The 15504-nt window shown below is 40.4% G+C and overlaps 1 long non-coding RNA gene across 2 annotated transcripts in view; it reads left to right on the forward strand.

Annotated features, from left to right (window-relative positions):
• The window catches only part of LOC311520259, a 54332-nt gene that overhangs the window by 10079 nt on the left and 28749 nt on the right, over window positions 1-15504 (forward strand). Inside the window, exons 3-4 of one of the 2 annotated variants that reach the window (XR_014711534.1) lie at window positions 5208-5419; window positions 11276-11435. This is a non-coding gene — a long non-coding RNA (uncharacterized lncRNA). The remainder of the gene's footprint in view (window positions 1-5207; window positions 5420-11275; window positions 11436-15504) is intronic. The other variant, XR_014711535.1, reaches the window with a different exon arrangement.

The following is a 15504-nucleotide window of genomic DNA, read 5'->3' on the forward strand; positions in this document are numbered from 1 at the left end:
CCCATAGCCCAAGACCTCCTCTAGTCACAGAGGCTGATTAAGGATTCAGGAATTGTACCTTGCAGTCATGCAGCTTGTCTGCAACAGAAGGCTTTCCTCCATGGTTTTCAGTAGGCTTTTAGTCGTGTGGTTTTCCATGGAGATAGGCTTGAACGCTGGGGCAAGGTTGATGTTTGTAACTGGGATCTAGAATCCCTCCATCTGTGTTCTATATTCCTTTGCTTTCTCCCTCATAACACCAACAATCTGCAGCAAGGGATCGACAGTTCTCTCTGAATAGCTTGGCTTTGCACCAACCAAAGCTGTGGAGAAAACAAATGTTCTTGTTTACTTTTCAGCCCACACTAGACTGTAATTAATACAACCCTCCGTTCAAAGTAATGCAGCAAGTGTTCACTCCTGAACAAGAGTTCTGTGGATCACCCCTTTCCTTTTCCATGATTCTGACCAACCTCCTCTGTCCCACAGAATAACTTTGTAACACTCAGGTAATACCTTCCATCAAACCCAAGCGTAATGAATGTCAGGACATGAGTTAAGATGCATTCTTTATCCATTTGTGTTTTACTAAGAGTTTTTGTTTTGCTCTTATTTGGATTTTATCCTGTGTAATTAAGGCTCCTAGCTGCCATAGCAGTAGGTGCTACAGAAGTTAGTATTAACAATAAATATATAAATCAGACAAAAGCAATGCAGTAACAGATGGTCTCTCTGCAACATAATGGGGTACGAGTCTGAATAAGGTCAGTCAGGACTACATTTTTATTTTACATATAGAACTTGAATTTTATTATTTTTGTTATAGTTCACAGCTATGAGGGACCAACTGATCTCAAGCTGGGGAGTAAATGAACCGCAGATGGGGTTAAAGAGACTTAGATGCTTTATATGATATCATCTGTTGACAGAAAGCTAGATTAGTTCCAGCATGAGCTGCAACATTCTCCTAAATAGACCCCTTGTCTAACATTCTCCTAAATAGACCCCCAATGAATACACCTAGTGTTTCCCTTTTTTTTTTCCTTTTTTTTTCAGTTTACACTGAATCATAAAACAGTCTTTCAGAGTTTTGGGGGATTCAAGAGAAGTCACCTAGGTGGAAATCTATTCAGGGTTCATTTTATTACAAAATAAAAATAAACAATGGCAAATACAAATGGTTAAGTAACGTGCAACCGTCAACATACTACATAACTACATAACCAAATCTCTCAGGTCCCAAGTTACCTCTTAGTGTTCCTTAATCTTATAATCATTACTATTATTTATTATTTTTAACACCAACTATTTTCTTATCTCTGTACAACAATAAATAAAATAAAGCCAATCTTTTCCCCAAATATTTATATGATAAAAGAAAGACATAGAAGACAGAGCACTAGGAAAAAATGATGCAATCCCTAGATGTGTGGTAATACTCAATAGTGTTAAGTACAGTGCCAATAGGAGGATCTATGCCTATGTAACATAATGAAGAGTCATAACACACCTGTGAGGTAGGTAAATATTATGATGATTTGACCTAGGTCACACAGTTAAATCTGTGGCAGGGTCTGGAATATTAGCATGCAGGAATTCTAATCCCCAGGTCACAGATCATAAATCTGTTTCTCCCCTCTAACAGAGGTGCATCTCCTGTTAACTTTGCCTGGATAACTGAGAGGAGAACTGAACTCTTTACAATTACAACTAAACAGAATCATAGAATCATAGAATCATAGAATATCAGGGTTGGAAGGGACCCCAGAAGGTCATCTAGTCCAACCCCCTGCTCAAAGCAGGACCAATTCCCAGTTAAATCATCCCAGCCAGGGCTTTGTCAAGCCTGACCTTAAAAACCTCTAAGGAAGGAGATTCTACCACCTCCCTAGGTAACGCATTCCAGTGTTTCACCACCCTCTTAGTGAAAAAGTTTTTCCTAATATCCAATCTAAACCTCCCCCACTGCAACTTGAGACCATTACTCCTCGTTCTGTCATCTGCTACCATTGAGAACAGTCTAGAGCCATCCTCTTTGGAACCCCCTTTCAGGTAGTTGAAAGCAGCTATCAAATCCCCCCTCATTCTTCTCTTCTGCAGGCTAAACAATCCCAGCTCCCTCAGCCTCTCCTCATAACTCATGTGTTCCAGTCCCCTAATCATTTTTGTTGCCCTTCGCTGGACTCTCTCCAATTTATCCACATCCTTCTTGTAGTGTGGGGCCCAAAACTGGACACAGTACTCCAGATGAGGCCTCACCAATGTCGAATAGAGGGGAACGATCACGTCCCTCGATCTGCTCGCTATGCCCCTACTTATACATCCCAAAATGCCATTGGCCTTCTTGGCAACAAGGGCACACTGCTGACTCATATCCAGCTTCTCGTCCACTGTCACCCCTAGGTCCTTTTCTGCAGAAATGCTGCCTAGCCATTCGGTCCCTAGTCTGTAGCTGTGCATTGGGTTCTTCCGTCCTAAGTGCAGGACCCTGCACTTATCCTTATTGAACCTCATCAGATTCCTTTTGGCCCAATCCTCCAATTTGTCTAGGTCCTTCTGTATCCTATCCCTCCCCTCCAGCGTATCTACCACTCCTCCCAGTTTAGTATCATCCGCAAATTTGCTGAGAGTGCAATCCACACCATCCTCCAGATCATTTATGAAGATATTGAATAAAACCGGCCCCAGGACCGACCCCTGGGGCACTCCACTTGATACCGGCTGCCAACTAGACATGGAGCCATTGATCACTACCCGTTGAGCCCGACAATTTAGCCAGCTTTCTACCCACCTTATAGTGCATTCATCCAGCCCATACTTCCTTAACTTGCTGACAAGAATACTATGGGAGACCGTGTCAAAAGCTTTGCTAAAGTCAAGAAACAATACATCCACTGCTTTCCCTTCATCCACAGAACCAGTAATCTCATCATAAAAGGCGATTAGATTAGTCAGGCATGACCTTCCCTTGGTGAATCCATGCTGGCTGTTCCTGATCACTTTCCTCTCATGCAAGTGCTTCAGGATTGATTCTTTGAGGACCTGCTCCATGATTTTTCCAGGGACTGAGGTGAGGCTGACTGGCCTGTAGTTCCCAGGATCTTCCTTCTTCCCTTTTTTAAAGATTGGCACTACATTAGCCTTTTTCCAGTCATCCGGGACTTCCCCGGTTCGCCACGAGTTTTCAAAGATAATGGCCAGTGGCTCTGCAATCACAGCCGCCAATTCCTTCAGCACTCTCGGATGCAACTCGTCCGGCCCCATGGACTTGTGCACGTCCAGCTTTTCTAAATAGTCCCTAACCGCCTCTATCTCCACAGAGGGCTGGCCATCTCTTCCGCATTTTGTGATGCCCAGCGCAGCAGTCTGGGAGCTGACCTTGTTAGTGAAAACAGAGGCAAAAAAAGCATTGAGTACATTAGCTTTTTCCACATCCTCTGTCACTAGGTTGCCTCCCTCATTCAGTAAGGGGCCCACACATTCCTTGGCTTTCTTCTTGTTGCCAACATACCTGAAGAAACCCTTCTTGTTACTCTTGACATCTCTGGCTAGCTGCAGCTCCAGGTGCGATTTGGCCCTCCTGATAACATTCCTACATGCCCGAGCAATATTTTTATACTCTTCCCTGGTCATATGTCCAACCTTCCACTTCTTGTAAGCTTCTTTTTTATGTTTAAGATCCGCTAGGATTTCACCATTAAGCCAAGTTGGTCGCCTGCCATATTTACTATTCTTTCGACTCATCGGAAAAGGAAAGGAGTACTTGTGGCACCTTAGAGACTAACCAATTTATTTGAGCATAAGCTTTCGTGAGCTACAACTCACTTCATCGGATGCAAACTGTGGAAACTGCAGAAGATATTATATACACAGAGACCATGAAACAATACCACCTCCCACCCCACTCTCCTGCTGGTAATAGCTTATCTAAAGTGATCACTCTCCTTACAATGTGTATGATAATCAAGTTGGGCCATTTCCAGCACAAATCCAGGTTTTCTCACCCCCCCCCTTTTTTTTTTTCCCAAAAACCACACATACAAACTCACTCTCCTGCTGGTAATAGTTCATCCAAAGTGACCACTCTCCCTACAATGTGCATGATAATCAAGGTGGGCTATTTGTTTCATGGTCTCTATGTATATAATGTCTTCTGCAGTTTCCACAGTATGCATCCGATGAAGTGAGCTGTAGCTCACGAAAGCTTATGCTCAAATAAATTGGCTAGTCTCTAAAGTGCCACAAGTACTCCTTTTCTTTTTGCGAATACAGACTAACACGGCTGTTACTCTGAAACCTTTCTCAACAAGTAGTCCCATTAACTTCATTGGAACTACTTGCGGTATAAGATATTATTCGGTGTGAATAAGGGTATTGCAATCTGGCCCAAATTAATTACTTAGTACTTATAAAATACTTTCCATCCATAGATCTCAAATAATTTACAAAGATGGTAAACATTGTCACAGTTCAGGCAACAGCACCTATATTCCCCCCTTCTTGGTCCCTCAGGAACACCCACTCTAAGCACCTGGTTCCTCAGCTATCACCTCTCCTGGGCAGAGACCCACATCTTTCTCTCCTAACTGGTTTTTTTCTGGTACAATACAGTTCCCTGGACCCTGCCTACACTGTATTATTCCCAGTAAGCCAGACTGCCTGAACAGACCTGACTCTGCCAGAGTTCCTGTGTGATGCTGGGCAAGTCACTTAAACCAAACTTTTCACAAGTGATCATTAACTGTGTGTTCCTCATTTTCTGTGTGCTCAACTTGAGACCTGGGAGTCTGATTTGCAGAAGAGCTGGACACTTACTGCTGCAACTGAAGTTAATAGGAGCTGTGCTTGAATATATGAAGTACCATATAATGCTAAGAACTCTGAAAAATCAGGTCCTAATCATCTCAAATTAGGCACCCAAAATTAGTGAAAACATCTGACCTTAATTTCTGGGCCTCAGCCCTCCAGCTGTAAAATGGAAATAATGCCACCTCCTCGCCTCTTAGTGGTTTTGTCAAGACAAAATAGTTAATGTGAACTGAGGTTGGCATGGATGTGAATGTTGTATTAACTGGTAATTTCTTGACCTTTGTGTTGATAAGAAAAGCAGATTAACAACCTAAACTCAAGTGAATTAAAAAAATGTTGTGGGAGAATTTTCCAATTTTTGTAAGTAGGATGCATTGTCATAATTATAAAGGGAAGGGTAACCACCTTTCTGTCCACAGTGCTATAAAATCCCTCCTGGGCAGAGGCAAAACCCTTTCACCTGTAAAGGGTTAAGAAGCTAAGAGAACCTCGCTGGTACCTGACCAAAATGACCAATGAGGAGACAAGATATTTTCAAAGCTGGATGGGGGGGAACAAAGGGTCTGTCTGTCTGTGATGCTCTTGCCGGGAACACATCAGGAATGCAACTCAGAACTCCTGTAAAAAGTTAGTAAGTAATCTAGCTATAAATGCTTTAGATTTCCTTTTGTTTAAATGGCTGGTAAAATAGCTGTGCTGAATGGAATGTATATTCCTGTTTTTGTGTCTTTTTGTAACTTAAGGTTTTGCCTAGAGGGATTCATAGAATCATAGAATATCAGGGTTGGAAGGGACCCCAGAAGGTCATCTAGTCCAACCCCCTGCTTGAAGCAGGACCAATTCCCAGTTAAATCATCCCAGCCAGGGCTTTGTCAAGCCTGACCTTAAAAACCTCTAAGGAAGGAGATTCTACCACCTCCCTAGGTAACGCATTCCAGTGTTTCACCACCCTCTTAGTGAAAAAGTTTTTCCTAATATCCAATCTAAACCTCCCCAACTGCAACTTGATTCTCTATGTTTTGAATCTGATTACCCTGTAAGGTATTTACCATCCTGATTTTACAGAGGTGATTCTTTTACTTTTTCTTTAATTAAAATTCTTCTTTTAAGAACCTGATTGTTTTTTTCATTGTTCTGAAGATCCAAGGGTTTGGGTCTATGTTCACCTGTGCAAATTCATGAGGATTTTTATCAAGCCTTCCCCAGGAAAGAGGGTCTAGGGCTTGGGGGGATATTTTGGGGGAAGACGTCTCCAAGTGGGCTCTTTCCCTGTTCTTTGTTTAACACGCTTGGTGGTGGCAGCATAGGGTTCAAGGACAAGGCAAAGTTTGTACCTTGAGGAAGTTTTTAACCTAAGCTGGTAAGAATAAGCTTAGGGGGTCTTTCATGCAGGTCCCCACATCTGTACCCCAGAGTTCAGAGTGGGGAAGGAACCTTGATATGCATCAATGTAGGTAAACATTCACACTAGTATCTACAGAAGTTGATAATAGAGGGAATAATACATTCCAAGCTATACAGTTTGAGATAACATGTTCTGACATCACTTTTTGAAATCTTTTGCCTTAACAAACAAATACAGTATGTCCTGCTGATACAGTCACTTGTGAATTAGGTTAGTCTCCTTGGATGACAAACTGTATCTTTATGTTTGTTCAGTGCTAAGTACACGAGCTGGAGCTTAACAAATAATCAATTATAATACTACTAAAGTATGTGAATGCTACTCATTGTACCCAGCATGTGCTGTCTCATGCACTAGGTACAGCCACAGAGGAGTACAGACATTTTAGCACTTTAAAAAAATGCAATCCCTGCCACATCAAAGTAGTGGCTGAACTCCATTTTGAAGGCATTAATCTCTAGTAGAGAAACAAGAGCTGTGTGGGCTCCTCATTCAACTAAGTCCAGCTCTAAATCTGTGGAAGCCATTACTACCTGTGCACGCTGTAGGAGGGAGTAGAACAGGTGAAATCAGTGAGGTAGGAGGAATGTGAATTGGTCCTGACAGAAGAGGAGCAAACTATTCTCATAAAGAAGGAGCAAGCTGGCTTTGACAGACAGAGGAATGTTTGGTTGCACTAGATGGAGGGGCGGGGGGAGGGTTTATCCCATCAGCATACTTAGTTCACTGGGATTCTTGAAGGAAGTTCACATTTTAGAAAAAGCTGGATGGTTGGGAGAGATATGGACTATTTTCAATCTTTGCCAGTGGGAAAATGCACCAAGTAGTTAGCTGAAGTAGGAGGGTAAGAGTCCTGTCCATTCATCCTTGTCTCTGCCATGGGCTCTCTGCATGATCTTGGGCAACTTGCTTAATCTGTGTGTCTTGGTTTCCCCATTTGTGATAATGTTTCCCACCTCACATGGGATGTTGTGAGGCTTCCAAATGTCATGTTAGCAAAGTGCCCTGTTCTATAGAAGTGTAAAGCATTAAATTACAATAGTAGTCCAACAATCTCACTAAAAATGCACATGCACTACCCATCTGACGGGTTGAAACCTTCACTGTCCTTAACTGCGGACAGATGAATTAACTCACAACTTGTTAGAAGCCCATAATCACCATGTGTTGTTATGTCTCGATGCTCAAATCAAATAAAGTAGAGGGTGCAGTTTCTTGCTCTCATCTGCAAACCAAGTACCTGCTTTAATTAAAGTTACTTAGATTATTCATCTAGGATTTTAATAATCTGAGATGGTCTGTGCTGAATTTGTTGCTATCAGTCCAGGATTTTTTTTGCTGCACTCCTCACCATAGTAAATTAAGAGACTTGATGTTGGTGTAGTAATTGCTACACAGAAAGGGAGAAGCAGGAATATTATTTATGTTTCTCAATGGGACGGTACAGGGAAGTATTCAGAGTACTGTACTTCCCTGTCTTCATGAAAGAAGTATCTGAGACACTCTGTGCACAGTTGCTAACAGTTAGATTAACAGATTCCAAATCCAGGCGGGACCATTGTGATTATCTAGTCTGACCTCCTGTATAACACAGGCCATAGAACTCCCTCAAAATAATTCCTAATGAGACTTGTTAGCTTTAAGCTGCAGCAGCCACACTAGGAGAAGCCAAAAGAGGTCAGATTTAGTCTAGTTTACATTTTTCTAGATGCTTGTTACAAACAGGGATTATCCATTTGACAGTGGATCAGTACTGCCTTAAAAACCGGTGCTTGCCCATACCACTTTAAAGAACAGATCTTTCATTATGTCCAGATTTGATTTGCATTGCATATCCTTTGAACAAGAATTCTCTTACGTTGATTTGCAGCCACCTACTATTGGATCTAGGAAAACATTACACACCTTTAAAACTACCTAAGACAGTAAATAGTGCATAAATAAAAAACAATAGACCTTAAGCCTACTGCCAATTTCCTCTTAGCACCTGAATACAGGCATTGGTGGTAACTTTAGAGTTAATTTCATTTTCTGGCACTGATAATCTTACCAACAGACTGAGGTAAATCATCATCTTTTAAACAGCAAACACTAAGACACAGAGTTTCCTCAATTGAATTCCACACAGTTGCTCACCAATGTATACCAATCTTGGCTAAGAACAGAAGTTTGTTTGACTCTCCTGTCCAATGGGGCTATTGTAAGGAAAGGGCTAACGTTTTTATTGACATTTTGTTAATTTCATGTTTAAAAAAAAATCCAGGAAAAAAATTCCTATAGCACACTCCATGCTCAAAGTCTCAATATTCATGGAAGGCAAACGTGAAAGGATTGGGAAACCAGCTAACATGAACAATTTTCCATTTACTGGTCTGTCTCTTGAGAATGTTTGGGTTTTTTTGAAATGTGCCCTAAATCCAGAAGAGAACACATAGGTGCTTCTCTCATCTTAACGGTCAAGAGGTTAAATCTCCAAAGGCAGCTTCTAACTGAGCCTGGAATAAAATGAACCTGGTATGAATTTCCTTATCAATTGTTCCTAACAACCTAAAATGCCTCCTTCAAATTCCTTCAGAACAAACAAGAGGCCTAACTATGTTGACATCACCACATGCTCTTATTTTGTGTAAGCCTTGTCCTTCCCTCTCTAGTTACTTCTATCAAGTCAAAAAGACAGGTTTGTGAATTCTAACAGCAATGCATCCACATATCCCTGGTCTATCAGTGTTGTTAAAGGTCCATCACCAGAATCATGTGAGAACAATTCCAAGAGCTCAGCTAGCCTCAGTGTAATTTTTTATTGAAACTGTAGAAAGATTTATTTCTCTGTGGTGCAGAAAACTCTGCTGCCAAATCAGTCAAGTCTTGGTCATTCTTGAGTTTCTTCACTAGCTCCCATTCTCAAGGTACAAGGTTGCATGTTCTAGGCTCTGCATAATTCTTCCCCCACCTACGTCTCTTCTCCATTTCCTTCTACACCCACCACACACTCCATATGCACTGCCCAAGCTAGTCTCTATTTTTCCCTTAGACACGTTTGTCCACGCCCAAGTCTGGGCTTCTTTTTATTCCACCCATTACATTAGGAACAGCCTCCTAATTATTGGTCACCAAGCACCATCACTTCCTTTAAAAACTCCTAAGGACACACCTGTTCTATGAAACATTCTAGCTCTAAAGATCCCACCCCATTCTGCGTTTGCGCTGTATTGTATTGTACTGGCTTGTGCCTTGGACTGTAAAATCTGTTCTATGTTTGGCACTATATACAGTAAATAATAATTATACTCGGACATTCTCATACACCTCTCCTCCATTTTCTACACCTCTCCATTGTCTGTCCATTATAATTATGTTATACCAATAAAATAAAAACCAGCAGGATCTTATTAAAGGGAAAAAGGCAAAATACCACATTTATTGTGAATACAGAAAGAATCATAGTAAGCAGTTAGTTATAGTTATAACATTCCATCCAATCTCATATTTATTCACACATTCATTCATACAAACACACACACACACACAGGTTCTGCAAGGTTGTTATCATAGTTACCAGCCTTAGAGTTGCTCATGCCAAGCCACTGGCCAGGTGGCCTGGACATGAGGAGGGAGCAGGGCCTTGTCAGATGCTCATCTGATGCTCCTGGAAGTTGGTTTGCAGAATCAGACCCCAAAGTTCTCACTTTTTAGAGTCTATTTTTATAGGAATTTCTTCCTATGCCAGTCTATGGGAATTGCTTCATCATGCTGTTGCTGAATCAATCAGCAGATAGCACATTCCTGACAGCTCCAAGATGTTATCTTGTTCTTTGGTTCTCCCATTCTTGAGGCTGTTGGGTGGATTCCAGTCTGCCCTCCGGGGGGGGGAGTCCTCTGGTTATTTCCACTTGACGCCTTCTTCAGCCGATGGACACTGGATTCTTAGGCTGGCACCTCCCTGATCATTCAGTTATTATCCACACCAAGCGTCCATCCACATACATCCTCTATCTCTATTTTAATCACAATTGTTAATGCAACAAAAGGGCATGAAAGTCTCTGGGTGCTGTTTCTGTTGTTAGAGTATTGCTTTGAGTCTCTCTCTCTGTGAATTGCTTTGAGAACAGACTCTGTCTTAGAATGTACTAACACAATTAGCAGCTTGCAAGTTTCACACATAGAGGGAGAGAAACAGTACCAAAAACCAAGAGACCTCTTAATTAGTAATACCCTGGAATTTAAACTCTGGGGAATCAAACTCATTTGTGATTTTAATACAGAACTTCTTTAATATGATCCAACAATTACACTTTGAATTTGTTACCAAATGCATGTTTTGAAACACTTATATATTTAACCATTTAACCCTCAGTATTGTCATGGGACAATGGTAAAGCATTATAAAAAGTGTCGTTTTCTTAACACTTTGTTAGAATATTGATTAAAAAACCAATATATATCCTTACCTCTTTCCTCTCCCCTTTTTATTCTTACATAAACAATCTTAAATAAGAATTCATATTGAATAAACAATACAGCTAAATGAGTCACTCATCACATGATTGATTAGATCTACCATCTTTTGGCCTTGAGGAGGGTTTTGTCCAGTGGGTTCACTTGGATTATCAAATCCAAAACTGCAGATTCTTCTTCAGAAGGTTTAAAACTCCTCTGAACACAGTTATCTCCCTTCTTTAAGGCTGTGGTGTAAGTCTCAACAATTCAGTTGGTTTGGAACCAGATGAAGATGCTGCCCACTGTCACTGACTAATCTTCCTGCACACCAAAAACAGAAAAACCTGCCTTTTAACTTTTCTATGACCTTTTGACTTGTAGGTCCAATGAAAAACAGAATTTAGAGCTGGTCAAAAAAATCCCATCACATTTTTTTGTTGCAAGTGAAATTTTCACTAGAAGTACCAATTTTCAACAACATTTTCCAGGTTTTCATCAAAAAATTAAAACCCCCAAACTGAAAAAAAAATTAGATTTTTGGCCACAGAAAATATGTTGGTTTTCATTTTTATTTTTTGTGGGGGGTTTTTATGAAACCTTGAAAAATTTCAAGAAAAATTCACTTTTATTTTTGTTTTTCCCCAGACTACTTTGGTTTCATGTCTCAGTATTGGCCTATGACCTATGCTTCACAAAACTTTGCACCTCCCAAAACTCACCTATCCACGTGCCCCTTGTACTGTAAGGAGAACAATTCTTTCCTGGTCTCCCTGCAAGTGAACAGCTTATATCCTGAAGAACTGAGGTATGGATCTAAATTATTTAGCTTATTTATCTTACCCTGTAAACAGTCATCTGAACATAAGGTATGTTGGCTGCAGTGAGGGCAGTGTAACTCAGGAAGAAATTGTTTCAGGGAGCCACAACCGCTCCTTGAGTTCCTTGGTATGCTTAGAAAGCATTGAGAAAGAATGGATTTTCCCTTTATTATCTATATTAATCTAAGATACTTGAAGCTGGGGATATTTCTGGATTGTTTACATTACAGACTAAGACATTAGTTTCCATCCAAACACTGGAGCAGCTTTGCGTATCCAGTAATGAAAATAATGCCTCCCTTACGTTATTTTCTTAAATGACTGAAAGCAATACAACAATAGTGTGTCTCACCAGGAAATGATCAGCACAGCAAAGGCTGAAACATCCGAATCAGAAATTCTTTCACCATAATACAGATAATGTCCATTTAACAATAGATATTCTGTACATAGGCTGTCAGTTTCATTTCCTGTGGATGGTATCTATAGTCTCCAAAGTTGCTTTCTGCTTTTGCCAAAATAAAACTTCAAAAATTCAAGAATCCCTCAACTCTGCAAAAACAGTGTTTGGGGAGCCCAGTGCAGTGCTCATACTAATTTTCCCACTGGTCAGATTGGTACTATGGAAAAAAAACATTTTCCCCATTTTATTCTACAGACTCTCACAAAGAGAAGAAACAAAATATTGGAAATCATAGAATATCAGGGTTGGAAGGGACCTCAGGAGGTCATCTAGTCCAACCCCCTGCTCAAAGCAGGACCAATCCCCAGTTTTTGGCCCAGTTCCCTAAATGGCCCCCTCAAGGATTGAACTCACAACCCTGGGTTTAGCAGGCCAATGCTCAAACCACTGAGCTATCCCTCCCCAAATAAAAGTGACTTAATTTTTTTATTTTTAAAAGACTACAGATTTAGTCAATCACAGATGCAGCCTGCTATATATCACTCTCAAATCACCAACCACCAATTCCAACAAAATAATTAGTCTATGGGAAAACTCATGTGCTTAAAGTTAAGTGCATGCTTAAGTGTTTTGCCAAGTCAGGATGAAATTACCCATGTGCTCACATTAAAACACATGAGTAATTTCATCCTGACTTGGCAAAACACTTAAGTGGACAAAATCAGAGCTGATCTGAACCTTCAACCAAAACTAAATCAAAATTTTAAGATCAGAAAAAAATTGCATGGTTATTTTTTCCTCTCCTATGTCTAAAGTTCGAGGGGGGAGGGCAAATTGACATAGTAAATTTACCAAAAATGCATTTTTGGGGGGGCACCAAAACTATTCACGAATTCAGGTTAAATTCAGAAAATTGTTTCGGCCAAACTCACTCTGATTTTTGTTTTGGATATATCTAAACATGTCATTTCAAAAAACATCATTTCAAAACACCATTTAAAACTTTTTGTTCAACTTGAGCAACATTGTTTTGGTTTTTCATTTCAAATAGAAAAACTCAAGGCGGGGAATAGTTTGGGTTAAAAAATGGGGGAGGCGGTATTTTTTCAGATTTTTTAGTTCAGCCGAACCAAAAAAATTATTATTCACTCAAGTCTACATATATTACTCAACTTTCTGTTTTCAGCCAGAACCAAAAGACAAAATATCAAAATAATAAGAGAAAGTCTATTCAACCAGCTAGAAACAGGAAGTCTGTTGGATAGGTTCAGATAAGCATGTAAAAAGTTTGGTGGTTTGTGTTTTCAATTTAAAGCTACAGAAAACAGTTCTAAAACAATATGCTGCTGGAAATGCAAGAATGTGGGAGAGTTTCTAAGCCAGGTCATGTATGGGGCATAACAGTGAGAGAGTATCTCTTCAAATATTTGACATAATTTGACAATGGGAGTCCAAAATGCAAGTAAGAAAGAAATGCACGCAATTACAATTAGTTTCTTTTACTTATCCATCAGTGTGAGTGGTTTAGATTTATTCATAGACATCCCTTTGAATGCTAAGAAATTCTGTTAATCTGGCATGTTACTGGAAGCCTCAAATTCTTTGAGCTCCATCATCCCTTCTGCTTTCATGCTTTCTGCCATCTACAGTGTCGTCACCACCATCCTTTTTACAGTGCTGCAGACGTCCCTTGGTATTGCAGCGGTAAATATTCAGGTGGGAGAAAAAGGAATCTTGCAGCATTTTTCAAGCATGTGGCAGTGGACAGCTCAGATCTAAAGTAACATTAACTCAGTCTCTGTATCAGCCCATCCCTCAGAGGAAGTTTGCACAGGATGCTTGGTCAACAACAGCACAGTTCTTGGATAGTCCAACATTCTGCAGGACCATTTCCCATCTCTCCATATTTCAGTCATCAACAAGGTTAGGAAGCCACCTTTCCTGCCTGCTCAGCAGGCCCTCTAAGATTTGCATACACTGGGGATTTGCCCTAGTTGCAAACGTTGGTGTGGCTGTATGAGTGCAAACCCTTAGGACGTAAAGGAAAAGCGGCCATTTGCACCAGTGGAACTTACTCCAGTTTTAAGCAGGCGTTACTAGGGATTTCACCAGTGCAGCTATATTGGTAGCTACCCACACTGGTGGCTGCAACTGTGGCAAATCAGGAGTATAGATAAAGCCATCATCATAATCCAAATAGCAGAGGGAACAGTAGGGGCAAGGAAGTTTGCATATTCCATTATCCAGGCCACAGCACAGTTGTTTCCCAACCTGTAAAACTGAGATAATAATACTTCCCAACCTCACAGGGTATTGCAAAGAAACTGATTAGCATCTGTACAGCATTTGGAGTCTCAGATGTTGATGGACATGTGCAAATTATGATTAATTACCTGAACTGGAATTTGACAAGGTCACCAAGTTTAACACCTGTACTCTGCAAAAAATTTTATAGGATCTTTAAAACCACATATGGTCAATCTCAATTTCACATCTTACCCAAAAACAGGCACCTGCAGTAACACAGGGTCTAATAACACTAATAACATGCTACAGCCTTATTTTAGTGAAGGCTCACAAGGCAGAATGCCACCTACTGAATCACCAGCACCACTCCCTTCAGCACCCATGTTTTTTTTCGTTGGAGGTTTCCCATGCAACTCCTGACTCAACCCAATCATATTTAGTTTGTTAAATCTGATATAGCCCACAGTAGTTTGGCTGAATGCCATAAAAATTACCGTTTAAGGACTGGCAAATTTGAAGTTAGTTATTCACTTCAGTAAGATTATATTTCAAAATAGGTTTATCATGAAATAATTTAATATAATCGCCGTGCATCCTGGCTAAAAATCCATAGAGCTAGATTATGAAACCAGTTGTAATAGTCACATCTTATCAAAATGACAGGAGTAAAAACAAGGAAGGAATTGGCATTCACATTACAGTACCATCGTGTTGCCACCATTTCCTGTTGGATGCATCCCAAAATATTGACAACATCTAAATGAAAACAGGAGATTCAAAGTTAAGACCAGGACCTAGCTAGAGATGGGCAAAAAAATCAATGGTGATTGTTTTGGCTTTGCAAATCATCAATCAGGTGTTGATTCTTCAAAACCAAGATCAGAATGGGGTTTGGACCTGCACCTTATTTTAACTGCAAAGTTCAGTGGGGGGAGGTGGCTACAAGAATCTGATTTAAACCCCTCTCTAATCTTAATTCTTTTTTAATGTCTTGTTTATTTGAATCAAAAGTTTAGACTTAGGCTGTCCTCTCTGAGGTGGTAGGAGTACTTCTGAGAGAGCATACCTCGGTTCCTTAGGTTACAGTGAGGGAGGAATTTGCTTGGTGCTGCAATGAACCATCTAGCTAGCTCAGGAAGCGGTGTTGATGAACTGCAAAGGAATGAAGTTCAGGATTCCAGTCAGATGAGGGTCACGGGGTGGAGGAGAACAAAGAAGGGAAATGGTGAGGATAGCTTCTTGCTAGTAGCCACTCTTGTGTTTTCACAATAGGTCATCTCAGTTCAACAATTGACTGACAGGTATGTTGCGTCTTTTCAGTTGATCAAAATTTCATTTTGAGCAACAGTTAATAAGAGATCCAATGGTCCCTTTGCCATTCTAGACAGTTTTAATCAGTAGATTTC

The sequence above is a fragment of the Lepidochelys olivacea genome (assembly GCF_965140295.1).
Source record: "Lepidochelys olivacea isolate rLepOli2 genome assembly, chromosome: 4".
NCBI classification, from domain to species: Eukaryota; Metazoa; Chordata; order Testudines; family Cheloniidae; genus Lepidochelys; species Lepidochelys olivacea.